The 26415-nt window shown below is 44.3% G+C and overlaps 1 pseudogene; it reads left to right on the forward strand.

Moving 5' to 3' along the window:
• Nucleotides 1–26415, forward strand: LOC115777508 (NACHT, LRR and PYD domains-containing protein 12-like; annotated as a pseudogene).

Here is a 26415-nt window from a genome sequence, read left to right on the forward strand (position 1 = left end):
GTACTTCAGGAAGAGATTCAGAGATGAGGAGCAGGCCAGCAGGATCATCTCCCACATCAAGACATCACGAAGCCTCCACATCATGTGCCACATCCCAGTCTTCTGCTGGATCACTGCTACAGTTCTGGAGGATGTGCTGAAGACCAGAGAGGGAGGAGAGCTGCCCAAGACCCTGACTGAGATGTACATCCACTTCCTGGTGGTTCAGGCCAAAGTGAAGAAGGTCAAGTATGATGGAGGAGCTGAGACAGATCCACACTGGAGTCCAGAGAGCAGGAAGATGATTGAGTCTCTGGGAAAACTGGCTTTGGATCAGCTGCAGAAAGGAAACCTGATCTTCTATGAATCAGACCTGACAGAGTGTGGCATCGATATCAGAGCAGCCTCAGTGTACTCAGGAGTGTTCACACAGATCTTTAAAGAGGAGAGAGGGCTGTACCAGGACAAGGTGTTCTGCTTCATCCATCTGAGTGTTCAGGAGTTTCTGGCTGCTCTTCATGTCCATCTGACCTTCATCAAGTCTGGACTCAATCTGCTGGAAGAACAACAAACAACCTCCCAGAAGTCTGAAACAGGAGAATCTGCAGAGAAATCCTTCTACCAGAGTGCTGTGAACAAGGCCTTACAGAGTCCAAATGGACACCTGGACTTGTTCCTCCGCTTCCTCCTGGGTCTTTCACTGCAGACCAATCAGAGTCTCCTACGAGGCCTGCTGACACAGACAGGAAGTAGCTCACAGACCAATCAGGAAACAGTCCAGTACATCAAGAAGAAGCTCAATGAGAATCTGTCTGCAGAGAAAAGCATCAATCTGTTCCACTGTCTGAATGAACTGAATGATGGTTCTCTAGTGGAGGAGATCCAACAGTCCCTGAGATCAGGAAGTCTCTCCACAGATGAACTGTCTCCTGCTCAGTGGTCAGCTCTGGTCTTCATCTTACTGTCATCAGAAGAAGATCTGGATGTGTTTGACCTGCAGAAATACTCTGCTTCAGAGGAGGCTCTGCTGATGCTGCTGCCAGTGGTCAAAGCCTCCAACAAAGCTCTGTGAGTAAATATGTCATCATCCCTTTATTTCTATCATAAACAGTGTGATGGGTGCTGTTCTTTTAAAAACTTAAGAATATGAACTCAATGATCATCAGCTATAATCAAACTTATGATACTTTTAATGTCCCAAAGCAGCAGAAAGTGTTTCTGAGATGTTTGTGTGTCTAACTCTTATCAAAGTACCATCCAGACCCATAGGTCATTAACTCCCATCATTAATCTCTCAAAAACAAAAACCCATAATAAGAAAAATCTGTGGCATGTTCTGTTCATCCCAAAGGATCCAATCAATGTTCTTTCTGTACTGTTCTCTCTTCAGTTCTCAGTAACTCTGTATCATATACCCAGGCTCTGCAGCTGCTGCTGAACTCAATCTTATTCCTTATGTTGTTTGTAGCTTCATGTTGTCAAATCTCAGTCACTGGTTCATAAAAATGTCCTTGTTCACCCACTCAGTACAGATGACCTTCAGTTTGTCCTTGTGAAGGAGAAATTTCATAATCAGAGTTTTTGGTGGATGGGGCCGGCTGTAGCATAGGACAAGGGTGGGCTCAGCCCACCCAAATCTGATTCTTGCCCACCCAATCAAAATCTCCCATACCGCCTGCGGGCAGCGAATGGTACTCCCATCAAGCTACGCCTACAATAGTTTTTATTTTCCACACTTTGACTTTCTCACACGCTTTTGTGGTTTGAGACCAGCTAGTTTGCGGGGCCGGAATTGAACTCGTTTTTCGGCCGAGCACCGAGTGTTTCGGCGGAAAAACCCGCCTCATGGTTCAAATTACAGCACGGGCTCCAGAACCCTGTTGGTGGGAAAGAGGCCTGATTCAGGGCTGCACCCCATCATTTCGTGCTTTTACTTAATCTGGGTCACACTCTAATTGCCATGTTAATATTTGTACTTCTTTTTACCATGAGCATGTATCGCGTCTATCAGTCAATCTAGCACTGGGGTATCCCCAACAGCTCCCGTCCCGCTGCTGCCCGTGCTGAAATATCTCCCCCTGAGCGGGTTACCTGCTCCGTCTCCTCCTCTGTCCGATCAGCAGACAATCTACCGACTAGTTTCTCTGCATGTAACAGCACAAGCACCCCTGATGCTAGTCCTACTCTAGCCACATCCCCAGACCCAAAGCAGGTCCTTCCTCTGGCCGTTTCGGCGCCAGGTCCTACCGTTGCGGACCTGAATAGCACTGTGCCCACACCAGGGTTATTATAGTTAACGAAAACGAACAAAATAACGAAAACTGAAATTGAAAAAACATTGTTGTTAACTGAAATAAATAAAGGCTACAATTAAAAGGAAAAAACGATAACTAACTAAAACTGTATTGTGAGTTTACAAAACTAACTAAAACTAACTGAAATTATTGTGGATTGATCATTTTTCCGCTCTATGAGTTTAAGCTGGGAGCGCCGTCGGGCAGCTGTGTGCGTGCGTGTGCACGAGGAAGCGGCAGAGTCGCTCTGAACCGACCGGGTTCAGAGCGGGTCCACAACGCTGTGATGAACCTGTTCAGTTCTTGTGCGTTTCCGTCTACTTTATCAGTGAGAGAATAACAATCAGGAATAATAATCAAAGCATCAGTATAAGGACTCACAAATGTCAGCAAATTCCTGGAGGGAGACTGCTGTCGGAATGGACGTGAGGAAATGAAGGAAGTGGAAAAACAGGGACAAATATGTTTGCAGCCAAAAAAACTGAGCACAAAGAGCGAGGACCAAAAAAAGTCACCGCAGCACACGACCACAAGGTAATTAACACACACAACACACACAGCTACACAAGCATCAATGCGGACATGAGGTCGGACACTTCTGTAGGTTGTGTACAGAGGCTGCAAAGACCCTGCAAGTCTAATCAGCGAGCATCTAACCAAGCTAACAGAAGCAGCTTCGGGTGGTGAGAACATCAGGATGCAGCTGGATTTGACCTTTGACTCCTTCAAAGAGTTTGTTTTTATCAAACACCACATGTAGCTGTTGTTAATCTACTGCACTGATGCTGGAGTTTATTGTAGAATTTATTGTAGAATTTATTGAGTTTGGGAGTTCATGTTTTTCTTTGTTTCTCCCTGTTGATGTTCATGTGTGTCCTAATTATTACACATTTAGCCTGTAGTGCTGCTGTCTTGTGAACTGTTGGTTGTTGAATATATTTCTTTATGGTATCTTTTGGTGAGTTTTTTTTTTTACACAATAGTCACTTTTGTGCATTGAATCTTGCACCTGACAAAGTATGAAAATACTAAAACTAATACTGAAACTAATGAAACTAAACTAAAACTAAGCATTAAACCTAAAATAAAAACTAATAAAAATGAGCAAAACCGCTCTGAAAACTAATTAAAACTAACTGAATTAGAGAAAAAAAAAGTAAAAACTAACTAAAACTAAACAATAATGTAAAAATCCAAAACTATTATAACCCACACAGCCAGCACTAGCTAACTATCATGCCTTCGCCAATATGTTCTGCTCATTCAACCCAGCGTGGTACCGCACTAGACCTCGGCTGGAATACTCTGTGGCTCAGGACGCATGTTTCTGCTTCCCAAATGAATTTGTCACAAAGTTTGCCCAAAAAAACAGAAGAATGATTCTGTAGTTTTTCACATTTTGCATTTTTTGCAGTTGCTGTTCTCTTTCTGTTGTACTGTTGTATAATAAAAAAAAAGAAAACAAAAAGAATAAAAAAAAAATATATATATATTCCAGCCACAGAAGGTCACAAATCTGTGTACTTTTTGTGATGTCCCAAACCCAGATAAATGGAGAGGGTATATGTATATCTTTGTGCCTACTAGGGCTGTATTCAGCTCCCAAAAAACAAACAAATATAGCCTAATATTTTGTGTCATATTATATATATACTTGCCCACCTACATTTTCAGTCTGCCCACCCAACTACAGTGGGCTAGAACCGGGCCTGTTGGTGGAGCATTATTATCTCTCTTCACCTGACCTGGTGCCCTCTGTCCAGAATAATTCAGCACCTCCAGCATCCATTTGACCAAAATAAGAACAAAGGTCTGATCCTTCAGGCCCTCTGGCAGCTTTACTGGCCTCAGGTTGTTCACAGAAACAACCTCCAAGTCCAGGAGTTTAGTTCTTGTTTCTAATGCAAACACTTTAGTCAGCAGACTGTAACTACATCTTCTTCTGATGTTGCTAATCCAAGCTCTGACTTGTATCCCACCTTCACTGCAGTCCCTTATTTCCTCTTTAATCTCTGCTATGGCTGCCCTAATTGCATCCAGCATGGAGGACAAACTGGGTCTTCATAACAGAAACTGGCACTATTTTTCCTGTTTGTTGTCAGAAAGCATGTCTTACTGTAAGGCTGCCTTAACCAGAGTTCCCACAGAATTACATTTGACTCACAGCTTTATCTTTGGGATTTCCTGAGTCAGCATTTCAGCTCATCTCCTTCACAGACACCTTTAACAGGAACACTTGTTTTCTACAGCTAGTGTTTAAATCCAGTGTTGCTCACATTAAGCAGGTAATGAGGGGAATACTTCCCAAACAGAGATGTCCTGCTGTAATCTTTGTTGCTGTGGATGTTCCTGTTTCCACTGTCATATTCCAGAATCAGGCTCTAAAATGTACAGATGGATCTTAGAAGATTTGATTTCCAAACATGAGACAGAAATCAGGTTTTTGGTAGGTTTACAGTTTGTTTTCAGAATTCCTAAACCAGGAGGTGGAGGAGGTGGAGCTCACAATGACTGCTGCTCTTCACCAGGCTTCATGAAACTAGCCAGACTTTAAGGGAGGGTGGCCTTAAAGGGGAAGGAGCTAAAGCAGTTTGTCTTAGTTAGAGGATGAAATGAGAGGCTACACCAGGGTCCAGGATATGATGCATAAAGATTACTGTGAACTGCATTAAGCAACAATAATCAAAGGTATTAAAACAGGCCTGTGCCAGCAGGGACTGAACTAGTGCCACTAAATCTATCAGCTCTTCACTGGTTTCCATTTAAACATGTTGGTATAATTGTGTTTCTACTGAGCAAATTTAAAATGCTTTATTTTTCCAGTCTTAAATTTTAAGTTGTTTCTCATGAATTGTAGTGGACACACACTTGTTTTGTTGTTGTGGTTTTTGTTTATGTCCAACATATAAACTGATTTTCAGCTGATCACAAATATCATTTTTCAGGCTGAGCAGCTGTAACCTCTCAGAGTGGGGCTGTGAAGAGCTGCTGTCAGTTCTCAGGTCACAGTCCTGTAGTCTGAGAGAGCTGGACCTGAGTACCAACAGCCTGCAGGAGTCAGGAGTGAAGGAGCTGTCTGCTGCAGTGGAGAGTCCACACTGCAAACTGAACACTCTCAGGTCAGACCAATAGATGTTCTGTTTGTTATAAACTGGCAAAAATTAACCAAAGGAAAAATCTTAGCAGTTAAAACTCAGCCTTATTAATTTATTGTTGTTTCTTAGTATTATTTTCATTATTTCTAACCTGTTCAACATGAGACAATAAAGATTCTTTAAAATGCAGATTAATACAGGTTATTATTGCTAATTGGTGTTGGTTACACTCTAACAACAGTGTTTGTATTGTTAATGTTTTAATTTTCAGACTTGGTATCTGTAACCTCCCAGAAAAAAGCTGTGAAGCTCTGTCCTCAGTTCTCAGCTCCCAGTCCTCTAGTCTGAGAGAGCTGGACCTGAGTATCAACAACCTGCAGGATTCAGGTCTGAAGCTTCTGTCTGCTGGACTGCGGAGTCTCACTTATAAACTGAATATTTTGAGGTCAGATCAAATGATATTTTGTTTTTCAAAATGAATCAATTAAAAAATTGATCAATTGAAGGTTAAATGCATCCATATGTGGCATTTTAGTAGGGCTGCAACGATTCATCGATTAAATCGATTCTAAAACATTATCGACACAAATTTACTGTGTCGATGCTTCGTTTAAACTCTGCAGCGCTCAGCTGTCTCGCTGTAAGCGGCGCTCCTCACTAGCATTAGCAGCATTAGTGCTCCATCGTCTTTTTGTGGGTTTATTGGTGGCTGGCAAACCAACATAGAACTACATTACGCCACCTACTGGACTGGAGTATGAATCACGCGCGTGCACACAGATTCTAAAAAGCTCTCTGTCGCTGCGATGGATTTCCTTTCACACAGAGTGGATCATCTAGAGTTGCCACCTGTCTCGTAAAATACAGAACCCCGTATGTTACGGGACTCCGTAGAATATGGCTCCGTAACATGCGGGGGTTCCGTACTTTACGGGACGGGTGGCAACTATCGCTGACATGCATTTCCACACCTCCACTGGTCTCTGTGTGTCTGTGTGTGTTGTGCTCGCTGAAAATTTCAGCTGTTATTTTTGTCTTTACTTCAGCTGTAGCTACCAGGACTGGTTTGCTAGCGACCACGGGCCATTAGCACTAGCGATGGTTCAGTACCGGAAGGCCCGCCCCCCAGGACCGAGGGGCTACGTCAAAATATTTTTTATACTTTAATCCCTTATTAGTGATTAAATATAGACCTGCAGTAGAAACATATTTTCGAGAATGCTTGTGAATACAAAACATTACAACATTACTCACACATGCGCCATGGCTCCCGCAGCCACTAGTTTTTCAAAACACTCATAGCAGGCAGCGGTTTTAACTGCACAAGTGCAAAGAGATGGTGAGCTCAAGTAGTGCAAAAGGAAACATTTTTCCAGCGTCCAAAACAGCAGCTTTTTCTTTTAGTAACCACCATTAAATCTGTGAAACAGCTGGAGGTCTTCTCTTCCTGCTCTTGATGGAGACGGTCGCATTCTACCTCTCTCCCTGCCCTCCCCATCTCTCCTGCTTGCTGTTTGCTGTGAGAGCGTCTCTCACACACTGTCCGAATAAGAATAAGATTGAGAGCAACATGGATGTGGCAAACTGGGCCCTAAACACCATTGATCAAATTTTTTCCACTATGAGAACGGGGAAAGGGGAGCCTGCGTGTCCGAGTGGAACAGACCCGGTTGGATACGTCATCGATTCTTGGAGCTTGTGGAGACCTGTGTGCTTCTCAGCCCTGGAGGTCGAGGACGTGGAAGACGTCTACATATTTGGCTATGTGGTAGGGGTATCTCTTTTGTTTGGGCTCGGAGGATACCTGATTTACTGGGAAATTAAGAAAATATGGGCAGCAGTTTGACATCTGCAGAGGCTGCCGACCCAGGTGGATGGGCTGTGCAGGGCCGTACAAACTCAGACTCAAAGCCTGTTGGACCTGAGCTGTAAAGCGTGCTCGCAGGCGAGAGGGGTTCGATCTGGAGATAAGGTTCGGTTCTGCACAGTGAGGACGGTAACTAATGAATTTGGAATATTGGATTACTGAATGGGTTCCCCAGTGAGACTGAAAGCTGTTGGAAAAAAAACAAGCAGCCTGTTCCAAAACAACATCTGCATTATCAGGAATTCGGCTCCCTAGCCGGCCTTGGGCTGGTAATCATATCTCTCCAGGCCTATGTGTGACGGTCGCTCTCCCCCTCAGCCCCTCTCTGTGATTTGTGAAGCTGGATCTGGTGTACCACGGCCGCTGATGAACTTCCACCATTATTAGCGAACTGTTTTGGCTAGGAGCTGGCATCTGGCTCCACAATGCCCCTACCCTCTCGTCTCCGTCTGCATCCCCTCCTGACCCTGACCTTACCCACCATATTGCTATCCTGGCTTTAAATGTGCAAATATGCTTTTGCTGAGGTGTTTTTTGGAACCTTGTACGGTGTTTATAATGAATACAGTACGAGATGATTTTTTTTTTAACCTACCTATCCCAGTGTGTCTCTTTCTGTTCTTCTGCTAAAGGTAGCACCGGGAAGACGGCTGCATGACCTCGGACACCTGTCCCCCCGTGTTTGTGTTTGTGTTTGTTGTATTCTTGGATGGGTGCTCTGTTAACTGCAATTTCCAATGTGTGAACCTGTTCACCCACATGGCAATAAAACCTTCATTCATTCATTCATTCATTCATTCATTCATTCGTTCATCAAGCACCTGATCAGCAAGTGTTAAGGTGAAGAAAAGAGAACTTTGTAGCTGCTCCATCCACCACTGTTTGTTCACACAGCGAAAAACTGCAGTATGGAAGTTAAAATATGCAGATAAAAAATAAAAATAATAAAAAAAATTATTTCTTATCCGATTACTCGATTAATCGATGGAATAATCGATAGAATACTCGATTACTAAAATAATAGCTTTATGCAGCCCTACATTTTAGTAAGAGATCAAAGATTCTGGAAAAAAATAACCAAACAGGATTAAGTATTGCTAAATCTACTATCTCTTCAGTGCACCTTGGTCTCACTTTAACAGAAGTGTTTGTTTTATTGTCATCTTCTTTTTGTCAGATTGAGTGGCTGTAACCTCTCAGAGAGAAGCTGTGAAGCTCTGTCCTCAGTTCTCAGCTTCCAATCCTCTAGGCTGAGAGAGCTGGACCTGAGTAACAACGACCTGCAGGATTCAGGAGTGAAGCTTCTGTCTGCTGCAGTGCAGAGTCCACATTGTACCCTGGAAACTCTCAGGTCAGGATTCAGACCTTTCCAATGATGATAGTTTAAAATCTGATTTATGTTATTGCACAAATAGCTAATTTTCATAGAGACCTTTTATTTATTAAGTGACCCTTTATTTACCCTTGGATGGATTATTAGAGTCTGAATAACTGTCTAAAGACTATTTATAGTCAACTTTTTTGTTAAAGGAAAATTAGTTTATCCACTGGTTAGTTTAGAGATTTAGGTCTGTTTGGCTTGACAACATAACCAATTTCCTTTCATACTGGGAGGAAGATGGTAGGGATGCGCCGATCCAATATTCACACATCGGTATCGGCCTGATCCTGGCCTAAATTACTGGATCGGATATCGGAAAGAAATAAAAAAATTCAATCCCGTTTCATTAAATAGTGTTTTGCTCACATTAGCTGCATTACAGTTCTCCATCATCTTCTTCTTCTTGTGGGTTTGTGGTTGACCAAACCAGCTTAGATCTGCATTACCGCCACCTACTGGAATGGAGTTGAAATCAGGAGTTAGAAAAAAACCCTCAGATTCCACAAAGCTCTCCGTCGCAGTGACGGATTCCCTTTGACACTGACTGGATCATCGCTGACATGTTTTTCCACACCTTCACCGCTCTCTGTGTTTGTGTGTTGTGCTCACTGTGCTGAGAATTTCAGCTGCTATTTTTTTTTTCTACTTCAGCTCCCAGAATGGATCCCTATAACCATAGACATACTGCTAGCGAGCACTGCTATTAGCACTGTCCGGTACTGGAAGGACCCCTTCCCCGTCAAAATATGTTTTTTTACTTTAATCCTTGATCAGTGACTAAATATAGACCTGCAGTAGAAACGTATTTAGGAGAATTCAATTCAAATACTTTATTATCCCCGAGGGGCAATTTGTTTTGCAGCCAACAGCAAGAATAAATAAATCTATAAAACAATCAAACATACAACACATGCAACCAGGGACACAATCATCTTAAAGAGTTCAAAAAGTTAATAGTATTAGGAATAAAAGAGAATTTAAATCTGTTTGTTCTGTACTGTGGCAGAGAGTACCTCCTTCCTGGAGAATGCTTGTGAATATAAAGCATTACAAGATTACGCTCACGCAGCCCCCAATTTTTCAACATAAACACTGATAACACAACAACAGCAGCAGTCAGCTGTTTTACGTGCAGTGTGTCTGCACAAGCGCAAAGAGGCCGAGCCATTATAGAGACGGTGAGCTCAGACGAGTGGAAAGAAATGTTGTTCTAGTGTCCAAATTAAGCTTTTTCGCCCTGTAAGTGTAACCCAGCTGTATTTTGTTTGTTCTGTTTCGTTTGCATTTCTATATCATTTTGGTTTCATTGGTACTGTCACTTTAAGAGCTAAGCACGACATCACTTTACGGCAGCGTTACGACTGCAGTTACTAGGGGAACGGATCTCCCGGGCTTTAGAGCGCGAGCGCGGCTGCAGAGCAAAGTCTTGCCAGTCTCTGTCTACCTGCTGCATATCTGCTGACTGCTTTATGCCTGATAATGTGATGTTTTCCTGCTAGTGCAGTATTGCGGACAACATTGGCAAGAGCAACCTCGCTGAAGTTTACCTGTGCCCCTTGTGGAGGAAGACCAAGAGGCTGCTGATCTTCCGGCATCTTCAGACAACAGCCACCATCATCTTTCTGGGTTGCCATTCCCAGTCAGGACACCCCGCTCAACTTATTCGTCCGTATGCACCACACACACATAAATATAGAGCTCTATATAAACATTTGCTCGTTTGCTGGCCAGCACTTTATTTTATTTTGCTAAGGACCCCAAAAAGGGAATATTTGATTTTATTTTTTTTACTCTCATATAGAGAGAAGGACTTGGTATGTGTCAAGGAGACAAATATAATTTGTCCCACATAGTTCTGAAGCGTGTTCAAGTGAAATAAGTTGGTTAACTGTATTGACTGTACTGTTCTTTTGTTTTCCTTTTGTGTTGGTAATTTTATGCCCAAGTTGAGATGAGATTGGATGTGTTTCAGTCCAGTGAATTCTAATAAACAGAACTGGTTGATAGTAAACTGCTATCTGAACCCAAGTAAATTCTATTCATTGGTTACATCCAAAGTAGTAGAGAGAAAATGGCGCCCGAACAGGGACTCGAAAGGCATCCAGCTCGTCTCTAATATTGATGAACGAATCAAAGTTTCGTAGGTTAACATCTGAGTAAATTTAAAGAAAAAAAAAAAAAAATGGAGTTCTGTGAAATATATGGTTTTGACCCAGAGTGCACGGTAATGCTTAAGGGTGTCCCACAGACAACTAGACTGGATGATGTAAAAAGGGTCTTTTCAGTGCTTGATGATGTTAACAAAGTGCAATTCATTGATAGTCTCCCTGATACCATGCTGTGCCAGTTTGGCGAGGGTATTACTCCCATGTTGTTGGACTCTGAGTACTCAGTTGCTGGTTCATTTTGGGAGGTTATACAGATCGATGATTACTGCTCCCCTACCTGTGAAAATGAGTCAGTCAGTCAGAAAGTTGTACCCCTTGCTCGTGCAATTGGAAACATAACAATGAGTTTTCAGGAACAAGTGCACGAGTTGGCCTTAACATACAAAGTGGACCCTGCTACCTTAAGCCAGGCAGCTGCAAGTCGCATTTGTGGGAAAAGCGATGAAAGGAGCCCCATTTCATCAACTCCAGCATCTGCACTCAAAACACAACCTGTCACTCATGCAAGTCCAGCGGTTTCCAGTGATGTGAACCTTGCATCAACTTGTGCACAGGCATCAAACGAGACTGTAGTAATCAACCCTCTGCCTGCTGATGTCCAAAAAGTCATAGTAGAGCATATTGTAAAACATGACTCACCAGTGCACCAGCCTCCTCCAAAGGAGCTACGCCTTTTCTCTGGCAACACTCCAAAACCTCCAACGGAAGTGGATTATAAAGTATGGCGGCTTAGAGCCAAGCAGGTATTAAGTGACCTTAGTCTGTCGGAGGGGCAGCAGCGCCGTATGATACTTGACAGCTTACTTACCCCTGCCTTAAATGTGGCTCTTTTCATTGGAGCCCAAGCCATACCAAGTGTTTATCTCTGTGAATTAGAGAAAGCATATGGCAATGTTACAGGAGGGGAAGAGCTGTTTATTCAGTTTTTAGAGACACATCAGAACAGTGGGGAGAAGGCATCTGACTACCTCCGTCGACTTCAAACTCTGCTACAGGAAGTTGTAGAAAGCGATGGCGTGGCTAAACAGGAGTTTGACTCTCAGTTATTAAAGCAGTTCCTCCGAGGCTGCTGGGATGATTCCTGCGCCTAAAAGAGTCAAGTCATGACCCACATCATACCATTTTGACCTTTTCAGAATTATTGCTCAAAATAAGGACATATGAAAAGGAGAGCCAGTTAAAGGAAATTAGGAGAAAGCGCCATATGGGGGCGAGCTCAACCAAAGTCCATACCAGGACTCACTTTAATACTGAAGCCCTAGAGCCACCTGGCAACAATGTCCCAATAGGACAAGATTTTCATACCAGGGAGCAACTGGAAGAGAGGATCAGGCAGTTAGAGGCTGAACTTCAGAGAAATGTGCCTGTTAAACACCCTCACCCCTCCAAAGAGGAGAAACCAATATGGAAGCCACACCAAAGAACTAAAGGCAATCTTGCAACTTCAGTAGCCCCAGCCACCTCATCAGCAAATCTCTCAAAAGTTGGAAAGTTTTGCTACAACTGTGGAGACGACACCCATTTGCTGCCAAATTGCACTAATCCAACCAATGCTGTACTTGTGCAGAAGAAGCTGTGTGAGAGACATCAAACTAGGCAGAGCCAACTCACACTAAACACACAACGCAAAACCTCTCAGCCAGGCTTGGCTTTAAACAGCTAAGGGCTCCTGCTATGGAACAGGTGGGGGCCCGAAGTCAGACTAGTTCCCTTGCTTTGAATCAGCAGAAATCTCTCCAATTCCTGTTGGACTGGTGGGGGGGCCCTGTGATAGTAAAGCATGGTTGGATGGAGCTCAGTGTAAATGCATCATTGATACAGGGTCACAGGTGACCATAATATCTCAGTCATTTTACTCCCGTTATCTTTCACACAGACAGTTATTCTCAATACAAAGGGCACTTGACATTGAAGGTGCAGCTGGGCAGAAGGTCCCGTATGTGGGATATGTAGAGGTGGAGGTTCAGTTCCCAAAAGATGCATGTGGGACAGGCCAAGGCTATCACGTCTTAGCTTTAATCAGTCCAGACCAGTCGTACAACAGCGAGTACCCTCTTCTTGTTGGCACAAATGTCCTGCGTATGATGACACGAGATTGCGTGAAGATGGGTGGGACAAAATTCTTAGAAACTTTATCTATCCAGGCCAATTGGGAAATGGCTTATGCTGAGTGTTGTAGGTTGACCGATTCTCAAGCAAAGAATGCTAAAGTTTTGCGTGTCACACTCAGCAGCAAAGTGCCTGTATGCCTAAAGAGTGGTGAGACATACACTTTAAAGGGTATCTGCCATTCTAAGCAGAGAAATGGTGAGTTTCAAGCTCTTATAGGTGGTGCAGAGGAAACTCCCACACCAGGAGGCTTAATAGTTTATGACCAGATTGTGGAGGTAAAATCTGAATCCCACAATAAGTTTCACATAGCTGTCAAAAACATTTCAGAGCACGACATAACTCTGTATCCAAGAACTCCCATTGCGGAGTGCTCTCCCATTGACTGGGTTGTGCCTGTCACGCCCAGCAACCCAGACAATCTGTCAGACGCTGAGGCTGCCCAGGCGCATTCCTTGTTGGTGGCTAATGATGTAAAGGTCACACCAACAACCGACACTCTTAATCTTGATTTTGGTTACAGTCCTATATCGTCCCAATTAAAAGAACACATACGACATAGAATCAATGCTGAAGTTGCTAATGCGTTTTCCAGGCATGATTTGGATATTGGTAGTGTTACAGGTGTCTCTCATCGCATTGAATTAGAGCCTCATGTGCCATTCAAAGAGCGGACAAGACGTGTCTCACCTGCAGACTTCAATGACTTGAAACGGCATCTTCAAGATCTTCTGGCTGCAGGTGTTATCGAAGAATCTCACAGCCCCTATGCCTCTCCAGTCGTTGTAGTCCGGAAAAAGAATGGAGAGCTGCGAATGGTGGTGGATTACCGCAGACTGAACAACTTATCTAAGAAAGATGCTTACCCATTACCTCGGATAGAGGAGACATTCTCCTTGTTGTCAGGTTCAAAGTGGTTCACTGTGCTGGATCTTAAAAGTGGGTATTACCAGCTGGATGTTGAACCCGCAGATCGGCCAAAAACAGCATTTACCACGCCTTTTGGTACCTGGCAGTTCCGCAGAATGCCACAAGGTCTGACTAACTCTCCAGTCACCATCCAGCGAACTATGGAGAAAGTGATGGAAGGAATTAACCTCCACGAGGTTGTTGCTTTCCTCGATGATCTTATCATATTCTCCAGCTCACTTGAGGAGCATGAGGAGAGGTTAATGAAGGTCCTCAGACGTATCGCAGATTTTGGCCTCAAACTGTCCCCTGCCAAATGCAAATTTTTTCAGACTTCTGTGAAGTATTTAGGGCATGTGATATCTGCACAGGGAATAGAACCTGATCCAGAAAAGGTGGCAGCTGTAAAAGAATGGCCCCGCCCTCAAACAACTAAGGAGCTGCGGTCATTCTTAGGTTTCACTGGTTATTATAGACGTTTTGTGAGGGATTATGCCAAGGTGGTGAGACCCCTGAATGATTTGTTGAAAGGAGACTGGAGCCCCAGGCATAAAAATTCCAGTCATTGGCCTCGTAAACAGTCACATCTGCTTGGAGACAGATGGACTCTTGCATGTCAAGCTGCATTTGAGCTTATCACTGAAAAACTAACATCAGCTCCTGTGATTGCTTTCTCTAACTGGCAGCTCCCCTATTTGCTCCATACAGATGCTAGCATGACAGGTTTAGGTGCAGCCCTTTATCAGGTTCAGGATGGTCAGACCAGAGTGATAGCTTATGCAAGTCGTGGTCTTTCTAAAAGTGAAAGGAATTATCCGGTGCATAAGTTAGAGTTTCTCGCTCTTAAATGGGCGGTCAGTGAGAAGTTCCATGACTATTTGTATGGGGCTAGTTTCAAAGTACTGACAGATAATAATCCGCTAACATATGTGTTGACCAGCGCTATAAATATAAAGGCTATTTCTTCTTCTTCTTCTCTTCTTCTTAAGCTTGACGCCACAAGCCACAGGTGGCTGGCGGCGCTGTCATTGTACAACTTTGACATTCATTACAAGTCTGGTCAACATAATGTTGATGCTGACGGGCTCTCCAGGAGACCCCATGAGCCACCTCAAGACGATGACGAGTCCCAAGAGATAGACAGGAGAATCACTACCCTTCTGGATCGTGCCAGACCATTCTCTGATGAGTTTAAGGTTTTGGATGGAGAAGCAGTAAAGAGCTTGTATGTGTGCTTCGGTGTGACCAATGTTACAGACTCAAATGACAGACAGGAAATGGATAGGGAGATACCTGCAGTTGGGACACTCCTGTGTGATGAAGATGCTGTCCCAGAGGACCTGGAAGACCCAGTCCTAGAGCTAGGTCTCTCTGCATTACCTGAAATGTCAGGGGAGGACTGGTATCATTTACAGAGAGAAGATGCTTCTCTGGCAAGAGTCATCCATATTCTAGAGAATGAGCCCTGTACTAAGACATTTAAAATGGTTGATGGGCCAGAGGTGACTTTACTTTTAAGAGAGAAGTCGAAACTAGTTCTGATTGGAGGAGTGCTATACCGTAAGGTTTTCAACCAAAGAGGTGAAGCCTTTAATCAGCTGGTTCTTCCTAGCAGCCACAGAGAGAGAGCATTTGAAGGTGTCCATATTGAGATGGGGCATATGGGCATAGAAAGAACTCTGGAGCTTGCTAGAGCAAGGTTTTTCTGGCCAAAAATGGCTAAGGATATTGAGGCGAGGCGTAAGACTTGTGAGAGGTGTGTGAGGAGAAAGGCAAGGGTACAAAGAGCATCTAAATTAGTAAACATCAAAGTCAGCGGTCCTCTTGAGTTGGTTTGCATGGATTTTTTTTTTTTCTTTGGAACCTGACTCCAAGGACACTCGAAACATTTTGGTGATAACAGATCACTATACTAAATATGCGCAGGCATATCCAACCAGAGATCAGACTGCAAAAACTGTTGCAGCGGTGTTGTGGGAGAACTTTATAAGCCACTATGGTTTTCCCCGCCGGCTGCATAGTGATCAGGGAGCCTGTTTTGAGTCAGAAGTGGTGGCAGAACTTTGTAAGCATGCAGGAATTTCTAAATCTCGAACTACACCCTACCACCCAAGAGGGAACCCAGTAGAAAGATTCAACAGAACTCTGCTTGATCTCTTGGGAACGCTGGAGGACAAAAAGAAAGAGGAATGGAGGAAATATGTTAGGCCTCTGGTGTCTGTGTAGATTCTCAGTCATCCAGGTCATAGTAGTCTCTGGAGCTTGCAAAAAGGCGACTGGACTTCTTTTTGTTTCTTGAAGACGTTTCACCTCTCATCCGAAAGGCTTCTTCAGTTCTCAACCAAATGGTGGAGAGACCCAGGTATTTAAACCCCTGTGGGCGTAGTCCCCTGGAGGTGGTTATGACCCTCTATTGATCATGTGCGTGAACACGTCTCTCCACCATTTGGTTGAGAACTGAAGAAGCCTTTCGGATGAGAGGTGAAACGTCTTCAAGAAACAAAAAGAAGTCCAGTCGCCTTTTTGCAAGCTCCAGAGATTAGGCCTCTGGTGCACGCCTATAATTGTACCAGAAATGATGTGACTGGGGAAGCTCCTTTTCTTTTAATGTTTGGCAGAGAACCACGTCTCCCCATTGATCTCTGCTTTGGCATCAGCCCTCGAGGTTACAAGCACAGAACACACTCACAATATGTGAGAGACCTAAAGAAAAGACTTAGACATGCATATGAGATGGCATCTAAAAATGCAGAGAAGAGACTGTTGTTAAACAAAAGGCGTTGGGATGCCAAAGTGACTGCCCTGCCGTTAGGAGTAGGTGACAGAGTCCTTATAAGGAATCTGAGCCTAAGAAAGAAACACAAGATCTCCGATAAGTGGGAACCTGTTGTTCATATTGTTGTCAAACAGCCTGACGAAAGTATCCCAGTCTATGTTGTCACACCAGAGGATGGAGGGGGCAGAGAGAGGGTTCTGCATCGAGACATGCTTCTTCCCTGCGGATTCCTACCAGTAACCTGGAGATTTGATGCTGGAGACAGTGTTGCCCAGATTTCCCCGCTACAGTCTTCAGTGACAACTGACGAGGCGGACATTGTGACAAACACATCTGCTGTGGAAGAATATACTGAGCAGGAACCACAGTGCGAGGCCTCAGGAACTGCTATGCAGAGCATACCATCATCTCAAAATACCCTGAATCCTAATGCTTCTGAGTTCATTTCAGAACAGACAGATTTGGCAGGGTCAGTGACTGAGGCTAGTTCAGTTTTGCCAAGAACAAGACCTCAAAGAAGACGAGTCCAACCAGCCTACCTCAGTGACTATCAGGTCGGCTCTAAAGTTCATTATCAACCTCACAGTTTATCTTCACCCACACAGCATACACTGCTTTGTAGTTTTTGGTGTCCTTACAACAGCAACTTGCAGGGCTAGTGCAGTCCCTGGCTACTGGTAGTGACGAGGACGTCACATTTTAAGTGGGGGAGGATGTATCCCAGCTGTATTTTGTTTGTTCTGTTTCGTTTGCATTTCTATATCATTTTGGTTTCATTGGTACTGTCACTTTAAGAGCTAAGCACGACATCACTTTAAGGCAGCGTTACGACTGCAGTTATTAGGGGAACGTAACTCCCGGGCTTTAGAGCGCGAGCGCGGCTGCAGAGCAAAGACTTGCCAGTCTCCGTCTACCTGCTGCATATCTGCTGACTGCTTTATGCCTGATAATGTGATGTTTTCCTGCTAGGTGAGCATTATTGGTAACGTGCTATGTTGTCTGTGTTATGATTTTACGTTTTATGATTGTATCAGGTCGTCAGTAATTCAACATAAGTTAAGAGACCCAACGCTTGTCTTACCGTGGGTATTGTGAGTTAAGAGGACTGCTACTCCTGTTAGTCGTGTTGACCATGTTAGCCATGTTAAGTGAAACATTTAACTTTTATCAATGTCCAAGAGGTGTTGTTTTAGAGGAAATGCAATTTATGTCAACTTAACAGTGTTGATTATTTTATTTAGTTATATTTTTGTGATATATAATATTATACTCTGTTTCAAAATGGAGACCACTGCAGTTACTAGGGGAACGTAACTCCCGGGCTTTAGAGCGCGAGCGCGGCTGCAGAGCAAAGACTTGCCAGTCTCTGTCTACCTGCTGCATATCTGCTGACTGCTTTATGCCTGATAATGTGATGTTTTCCTGCTAGTGCATTATTGCGGACAACATTGGCGAGAGCAACCTCGCTGAAGTTTACCTGTGCCCCTTGTGGAGGAAGACCAAGAGGTTGCTGATCTTCCGGCATCTTCAGACAACAGCCACCATCATCTTTCTGGGTTGCCATTCCCAGTCAGGACACCCCGCTCAACTTATTCGTCCGTATGCACCACACACACATAAATATAGAGCTCTATATAAACATTTGCTCGTTTGCTGGCCAGCACTTTATTTTTTTTTTTGCTAAGGACCCCAAAAAGGGAATATTTGATTTTTTTTTTTTACTCTCATATAGAGAGAAGGACTTGGTATGTGTCAAGGAGACAAATATAATTTGTCCCACATAGTTCTGAAGCGTGTTCAAGTGAAATAAGTTGGTTAACTGTATTGACTGTACTGTTCTTTTGTTTTCCTTTTGTGTTGGTAATTTTATGCCCAAGTTGAGATGAGATTGGATGTGTTTCAGTCCAGTGAATTCTAATAAAAAGAACTGGTTGATAGTAAACTGCTATCTGAACCCGAGTAAATTCTATTCATTGGTTACATAAGCACCATTAAACCTTTACTTTGAAACAGCTGGAGGTCCTTCATCAACCACCTGATCAGTAGGTGAAGAAAAGAGAACTTTGTAGTTGCTCCATCCACCCTGTTTGTTGCACACAGGGAAAAACTGCGGTACGGAAGTTAAAATATGCAGATGAACTGTTAATATGAAAGAAGTATTTCTTATCCAGTTACTCGGGTAATCGATGGAATAATCGATAGAATACTCGATTGCTAAAATACTCAAAGGTTGCAGCCCTAATGAAATTTGCAACATACCATAAGCCAATGTATCACCTTCTCACATAGGAGCAACAGGATTCAGGTGATAGAGCGATTGTTGTAAGTAAGTAAAGTTTATTTATTTAGTGCTTTTCACAGACAAAAAGTCAAAGTGCTGTACAATAATTAAAACACAATATCAAAAAAATAAACAGATAAAACACCATGTTAAAAACATAACATTACCATATTAAAAGAAAAAGAATAAAAATAAAGTCAACAAAAAGCCTCGTTAAACAGAGAATTTTTCAACTGTTTTTTTAAAAGACTCCACAGAGTCAGCTAAATGGAGCTGGAGTGGTAAACAGTTCCAGAGCTTTGGCACCACTGCCTGAAAAGCTCTGTCCCCCTGGTCCTTAGTCTTGTTGTGTGAGAGACTTACGCAAAATGTATCCAGGCATTTAAAAACAATTGTTTTTTTTAAAAAAAAGATCAGATTTGTATCGGTATTGACAGATATCCAAATGTAAAATATCGGGATTGGACATAAAAAAAAAGTGGTATCGTGTTATCCCTGGTTTTTGGTGGGCATTAATGAAAATGACTGAGTATCTAATAAAACATGATCTCTGTACTGTATTTAGACCTAAGATTTCAGGAAACGTGATAGAAATGCCTTAATGTAAATGATCAGTTCAGGAGCTTATTGGTGATATTGATTCACTGTTTGCTTTTCACTGCAATGAAGGAATTTTACACATATTTTTAAAGACAGATAAAGTGTTAAATGGTAAATGGACTATGGCATGCAGCCCGGAGCAGCCGATAATCGAACCACCAACCTTCAATTAGTAGGTGACCTGCTCTATCTCCTGAGCCACAGCCACCCCACTGTATGTCCAGTAGGGGGTGCAGAGGTTGGTTAAAATTACCCAGTTATTATCCACAGCCATTTCCCATAGCTACAGTCATCGGAATTATCCCTGCTTCCATTTATGGAGGAATACATCATACCGATTGATTACCCTCTTCATCTGTATTGTTCCCTTAAAATGTATTATTTATTTGCTTCAGATGCATTAGTGTCTCTCAGCTAGTTTGTGTGTTCTCCCTGTTCCTGTGTTGGTTCTCTGACTGTAACCTAAATGTAGGTATAGGTGTGAATGTGGCTGTGAGTGGTTGTCTGCTTGGTAGAGCTCTCTGTCTAGGTCTACACTCAGGTGACACTGAGTGTAGACCTAGACGGGTTCAACTCCGGCGCTGCAAGCTAGCTGGTCTCGAACCAAGAACACGAGATGAAAGCAGCAGAAGGGCATTACTTTATTCCGCTATTTCACTGCATGGTGTGTATTACAGGAGAAAAGCGGCTGTGATGGCTGTGAATTAGGTTGGGCTCTAAGGCTGAACTTGCTGCTTTGTATCAGTTCATATCACAGATAAAAGGACACAAAGTGCGAACTTGTCGTCTTGCTCTAATCGCTGTCTGTGTTTCCCTCTGTGCTGCACACAGATGCTGCAGTAGTTTGGTTTGGACCGTAAAACGTGTTTGCAGCACAGAAAGGGGAGCGTGTTTGTGCTCCTCGGCTTCCGAGTCCAGACGAGGACCCGCCCACACTCATACGTAAAGGAGCAGTTCACAAAGTGCAGTGGAAACGCGGGCCTGTTCTTAGGCATTTTACCGGTTCATTGAAACCAACATCAGCATTGGCACGAGCACCGGCACCTCAGCGGTGGAAAAGTAGCCTCAGTGTCACCTGAGATGAGCTTCATAATGATGGACCAGCTGATCATTCATGATAACAATCAACACAAAGTGGAGCAGATCATGGAAATGAAAAGGTTTCATTTCATGCCAGAACCTGCTGATAGATTTTTGAGTTTAACAACAGCTGAACTCTGAACATCCCTCACACAGTGAGAATGTGGAAAGATTTCAATTCATTTAAAAAGAGTCCAATTTGTATAATAGGTGTGTGTGTGTGTGTGTGTGTGTGTGTGTGTGTGTGTGTGTGTGTGTGTGTGTGTGTGTGTGTGTGTGTGGGAGCTCATTAGCTTGCTGAGTCCATGTTAGCATTCATTAGCAGAGTGAATGGACTCATAGCCACTGTTTAGCTCCCTCAGCTGACATTATAGGCTGTAGTTGACTGTTACTGATGAGGAAGACTGTGAAGCTCCATCAGCTGGAGCTACAGAGTTACCACGGAGACTGCACCATCTCGGGATCATTCCTCGGCTGACTGAGAGACTCCAGCAGAGATGAGCTGGAGGTGCAGAGACTTGTGCATCAGCAGAGATCTTCATCAGCCTGCTGTCCTCCTCCTCCTGCTCCTCCCAGACTGTAAATGTGCAGCTTCAGCATTATAAGGAGCAGATTTTCTTTTTGCTCCTGGAGTGAAACGGCCGACCAGTTTGTGCCACAGAGCTCCCGAGCATCACTTCAGGCCTGCAGCAGCTTTCATTGGTGTTCCAGTTGGTTTATTGGAAGAATATCTGCTGGCTGGAGTGTGTGTGCAGAGAGAGTGTGGGCCCACCTTTGCTTCATGGAGCCTCATTGAGACTTTTGTCATTGAGCAAACTTAAAGGGACATTTCAGAGAAATTCTAATCTTTCATTTCATTGTTAAACATTTCCAAATCATTTCAGTTCATTGTGTTCTGCAGCTGCTTTGAGTGCTGTTTGCTTCTTCCTGTTATTTCCTGCTAATAAGTTCAGAGGATTTGGTGACTCAGTGTTACACTGAGCATTTGTGAGTGTGCTAACTTTGCTGCCCACACTGCACAGTTTGCAGTGCAGCTATTCTAGTGTTCTTCTAGTTCATCTGAAGGGAAGAACAAGACTCAGGACACTAAATCTTCTTGGAAGTCCTCGTGTTTCATGAAGGCTGTTTGCTTTAAAGAACCCAGGGCCCTTACCTGCCACAGTGAGCACAGGTGGGCTGCAGGTATCAGTCACTTAGTGAGCTTTGTCCATCAAACTAATCAAAGGTTCAGTCAGTCTGCTTCTGCATCTGGATTTGGCTCCTCTCCTCCTCAACACTCCAGGACATGACAGGATACCAAGGCCAGATGTTCTTGTGCAGCACAAACACTTTTTCAAAGCTTTTTCCAAATGTTGAACTTGCTGTGGAAGCAGCTCCCAGTTTGAGTCCAGGAGACAGACCCCCTCTCTGCTTTAAGATCAGCTTCAAACTTTCCTTTTGGATCAAGCTTCTAGTTGGAGCTGGATCAGGTGACCCTGAACCCTCCCTTAGTTCTGCTGCTATAGGCTCAGGCTGCTGCTGGACTTCCCATGATGCATTTCTTCTGCACTCCCCTCTTTTCCCTCCTGATGCTTTGATCTGCCACTACTGCAGCTCCTTAACTTTGCTCTTCTCTCTCCTTAGTTTGTGTTTGGTTCTTGTCTCTCTGAGCTCATCTCTGCTCTCTTCTCTTTGCCCTCACACTGAAACCAGTCATGATCCGAGCTCCTCCTGGAGCCTGTTTTCATTGGAAGCATCTTTCTGTCAGAGGCAGTTCTTCCTTCCCACCATCACCAAGTGCTGCTCACAGTGGATTGTCTGATGGTTGGGGCTTTCTCTCTAACATTGGAGGCTGTTACCTTACACTGTTACACAACCTGAGATGATGCTGTTGTCTGTTGGCAATTGTCACTTATAAATAAAGCTCCATTAAACTGAATGGATGGAAATGGATAGATGTTATTGTATGTGGCAAACAGGAAATGATTGCTCACAGATGGATTGTTGTTTTCTGTGTCTGCAGTCTGTCAGGCTGTCTGATCACAGAGGAAGGCTGTACTTCTCTGGCCTCAGCTCTGAGCTCCAACCCCTCCCATCTGAGAGAGCTGGACCTGAGCTACAATCATCCAGGAGACTCAGGAATGAAGCTGCTGTCGGCCGCACTGAAGGATCCACGCTGGAGACTGGACACTCTCAGGTATGGAGAGGATGTCTGATAGAGGAGGAAGAGCTGGAAGCATTTCCTGTGTCCTTCACTCACTTCCTGTTTGTTTCATGCACATGTGACATGAACAATCACACATGCAGGAACATTTTTCCTTTGCTCACAACAAAAACACTCTTGGAAGTGAACAATAAGGGATATTAATGTAGGGGGTCTCCAAGGAGAACGTCTCCAGGAACAAGTTGTAGATATCTCAGGATATTTAACAGTGCAGGATTTTGGGAAAACTCATTTTTCCCTCTGAGCCTGATTCAGATCAGATGAATGTGTGCACAGAGAGGCCGAGGACATATTGATCCTAGCTTCCTCCAAACACTGGAAGCAGGAAACTGTTAGCCTAGCTCGATCCAAAGAAGAACAAACTGATCACAGTTTTCTAATCAGAGCTGTGGTAGAAGCTGACAGCTACAGGGAGATGTTTTCATTTAAAGGCAGCAGCCCTGCACAAATGCATTTCTGCATTTCTTTCAGAGACAAAGGTCACAGTGTGCTTTGAAAAGCCAACACACTCTATAAAATAATGGAAGTGACAACAATGCAATAAATCAGTGCATTTAGAGAGGAGCCAGGTGCAGCTCCAGAGGCAGGAAGGAAGTGAGAAAAAGGAGCGTTTATTGGGCCAAATGCAAAAGTCCAAAATGAGGAAACACAAAGTCCATCAAAGAGAAATCCAAAGCAGGCACAGGAAAAGAGGACAGGATATCCACTGGGAGCTACCTGCAAACCAGAGACAGGTGGGAGCAAAGCACAGGTGCAGACGCTGAGAGACGAGCTGATTGGACGGTGTGTCCGTGTCAGGATTGGTGGGCTTTTGGAATTCTTCCTGGATGCTGTTGCTGCTGTCGCTTGTTCTCGGATTAAGGATTACACACTTGGGACTGTGAAGGAACGGTGGGAGGGGTCCTGACCCACAGCCTGGATAGGCCCGCTCTGGTACCCTTACCTGTTTCTGGAAGCTTCTGACCAGGGCCGCTGCTAGGCTCTGAAACATTGGGGGCGGAGCCTAAAAGCTTTTGGATTTTCCCTGGATAACAGAGCCGTTCTTCAAGTTCTTTCCTATATTTGAGAGGAAAATGAATGTGAAATGTCAAAGACTGTGTACGAGCTGAAGCTTGAAGTCACACGATGATCCTGAAATAATCACTGAGTGCAGTTTGAGTTGTTCAGCATTGTTCCTGTTTTTATTGTCAGCAGCAGGAGGAAAAGCTTCAGAGAAACTGGAACATGTTGATGAAGCATCATCTGTGAGAGCCATGCTGCAGCATTTAGTTCAGCTTCAAACTTTACCAGCGCAGGTTTCCTCTGTCGCCTCTTTGATGCTCACCTCTTCTTCATGTTCCTGCTGCACTCTTCATCTCCTCTGCTCTCTCCTCTTCGTCTCCTCTGCTCTCTCCTCTTCGTCTCCTCTGCTCTCTCCTCCTCTTCGTCTCCTCTGCTCTCTCCTCCTCTTCGTCTCCTCTGCTCTCTCCTCTTCGTCTCCTCTGCTCTCTCCTCTTCGTCTCCTCTGCTCTCTCCTCCTCTTCGTCTCCTCTGCTCTCTCCTCCTCTTCGTCTCCTCTGCTCTCTCCTCTTCATCTCCTCTGCTCTCTCCTCTTCGTCTCCTCTGCTCTCTCCTCTTCGTCTCCTCTGCTCTCTCCTCCTCTTCGTCTCCTCTGCTCTCTCCTCCTCTTCGTCTCCTCTGCTCTCTCCTCTTCGTCTCCTCTTCCCTCTCCTCTTGGTCTCCTCTGCTCTCTCCTCTTTGTCTCCTCTGCTCTCTCCCCTTCATCTCCTCTGCTCTCTCCTCCTCTTCGTCTCCTCTGCTCTCTCCTCTTCGTCTCCTCTGCTCTCTCCTCTTCGTCTCCTCTGCTCTCTCCTCTTTGTCTCCTCTGCTCTCTCCTCTTCGTCTCCTCTTCTCTCTCCTCCTCTTCGTCTCCTCTGCCCTCTCCTCTTCATAGCTCCGCCCCTGAGCTCCGCCCCTGAGCTCCACAGAGGAAGTTGTTCTTCTTGGTGTGATTATTCTGCGTGATGTAGTCTCAGATTTCAGAGCCAGTTTTCCATTTTGAGCTCATTTCCAGCTTCAAGTCTTTTAACAACCTTGTGCAGTTTGCAGATCTTCTAAGTTCTCAGCTGGAAGACAAAAGCTGCAAATTCCCTTCAATGAGTCATTTTGAATTGATGTTCAAATGAAGATTCAAATGTTGTTCCAGTGTGAAAACAATGTGTAACTGGAAGATCCTGTGAAGCACTGCTGAAAGACAAAGAGCCCAACACGTGGACATCCTCTGTTCTAACATCATTTCAGCTGTTGGGTTAAATCCTCTTGACTTTTGTGCCTTTCTGACCGTATAAAGGACACTTTGAGACAAAAACAGGAAAACAATCTGATGGTACTGCAGACTAATCCACAGGATCTGATCTCCTTGATCCGTGGATCATTTTCCTATACTTGTCATATTCAAAGGTCAGACATCTTCAAGTGTGTGTGTGCCTCTGAAGCACAGCTGTGACTCTGTCACTTCTTTTCCTCTACTTAATGATGGAGAAGAAGTTTGATGAGCCCAGTGCTGCATTTGAATGCTTTCTTTCTCATCAACAACATCCAGACTGAAAGCTTCAAAGAATGAACTCCAAAGGGTTCAAACAGGCTCCCACTGGCCATCACTGCCTCTGCCTGTAGCCGGGTCAGACCTGCAGCTGCAGGGTTTTGATGCTGATCTGAGAACAGTTCAATGATGCGGTCATCCCTCGTGGTGCTCGCAGCTTCGCTTTCATCGGCCCTAAAGGGAAATTAGCCGTGCGGCCGAGCCAGAACAAAAACATGTAGAAAACAGAGACGCAGACGTTCAGAGGAAGACAGGAAATAACCTCTGACCCCCCTCCTCCTTTCAGGGCGGAGCCTGCTGGAGTGCGATGGCTGAGCCCAGGTCTGAGGAAGTGTAAGTGTGTTTTTAATGTGATTGATGAAAACAAAGCAGCACACATTCAACCATCTTCAAACTGTCACATCACTCATTCACATCTCTGATGTCAGGAGTCATCATCAAAGTGTCAATCAATGAACAGATGATGGATCAATAACTGCAGCTGGATTGTGTTTGTTCTCTCCATCAGATTCCTGTCAACTCACAATCGACACAAACACAGTGAACAAATGGCTACAACTGTCTGACAACAACAGGAAGGTGACACGTGTGGAGGAGGTTCAGTCATATCCTGATCATCCAGACAGGTTTGATTATTGGCCTCAGCTGCTGTGTAGAAATGGTCTGACTGGTCGCTGTTACTGGGAGGTCGAGTGGAGAGGAAACGTTTATATATCAGTGAGTTACAGAAGAATCAGAAGGAAAGGAGGCAGTGAAGACTGTGTGTTTGGAGGCAATGATCAGTCCTGGAGTCTGAACTGCTATGATGGTCGTTCTCATTCTGTCTTTCACAATAAGAGACACACATCCATCTCCTCCTCCTCCTCCTCCTCCTCCTCCTCCTCCTCCTCCTCCTCCTCCTCCTCCTCCTCCTCCTCCTCTGGCTCTAACAGAGTAGCAGTGTATGTGGACTGTCCTGCTGGCACTCTGTCCTTCTACAGAGTCTCCTCTGACACTCTGATCCACCTCCACACCTTCAACACCACATTCACTGAACCTCTTTATCCTGGGTTTATGTTCAGGTCTCCTGGTGCCTCAGCCTCTCTGTGCTGA

This window comes from Archocentrus centrarchus, unplaced genomic scaffold (genome assembly GCF_007364275.1).
Source record: "Archocentrus centrarchus isolate MPI-CPG fArcCen1 unplaced genomic scaffold, fArcCen1 scaffold_55_ctg1, whole genome shotgun sequence".
NCBI lineage: Eukaryota > Metazoa > Chordata > Actinopteri > Cichliformes > Cichlidae > Archocentrus > Archocentrus centrarchus.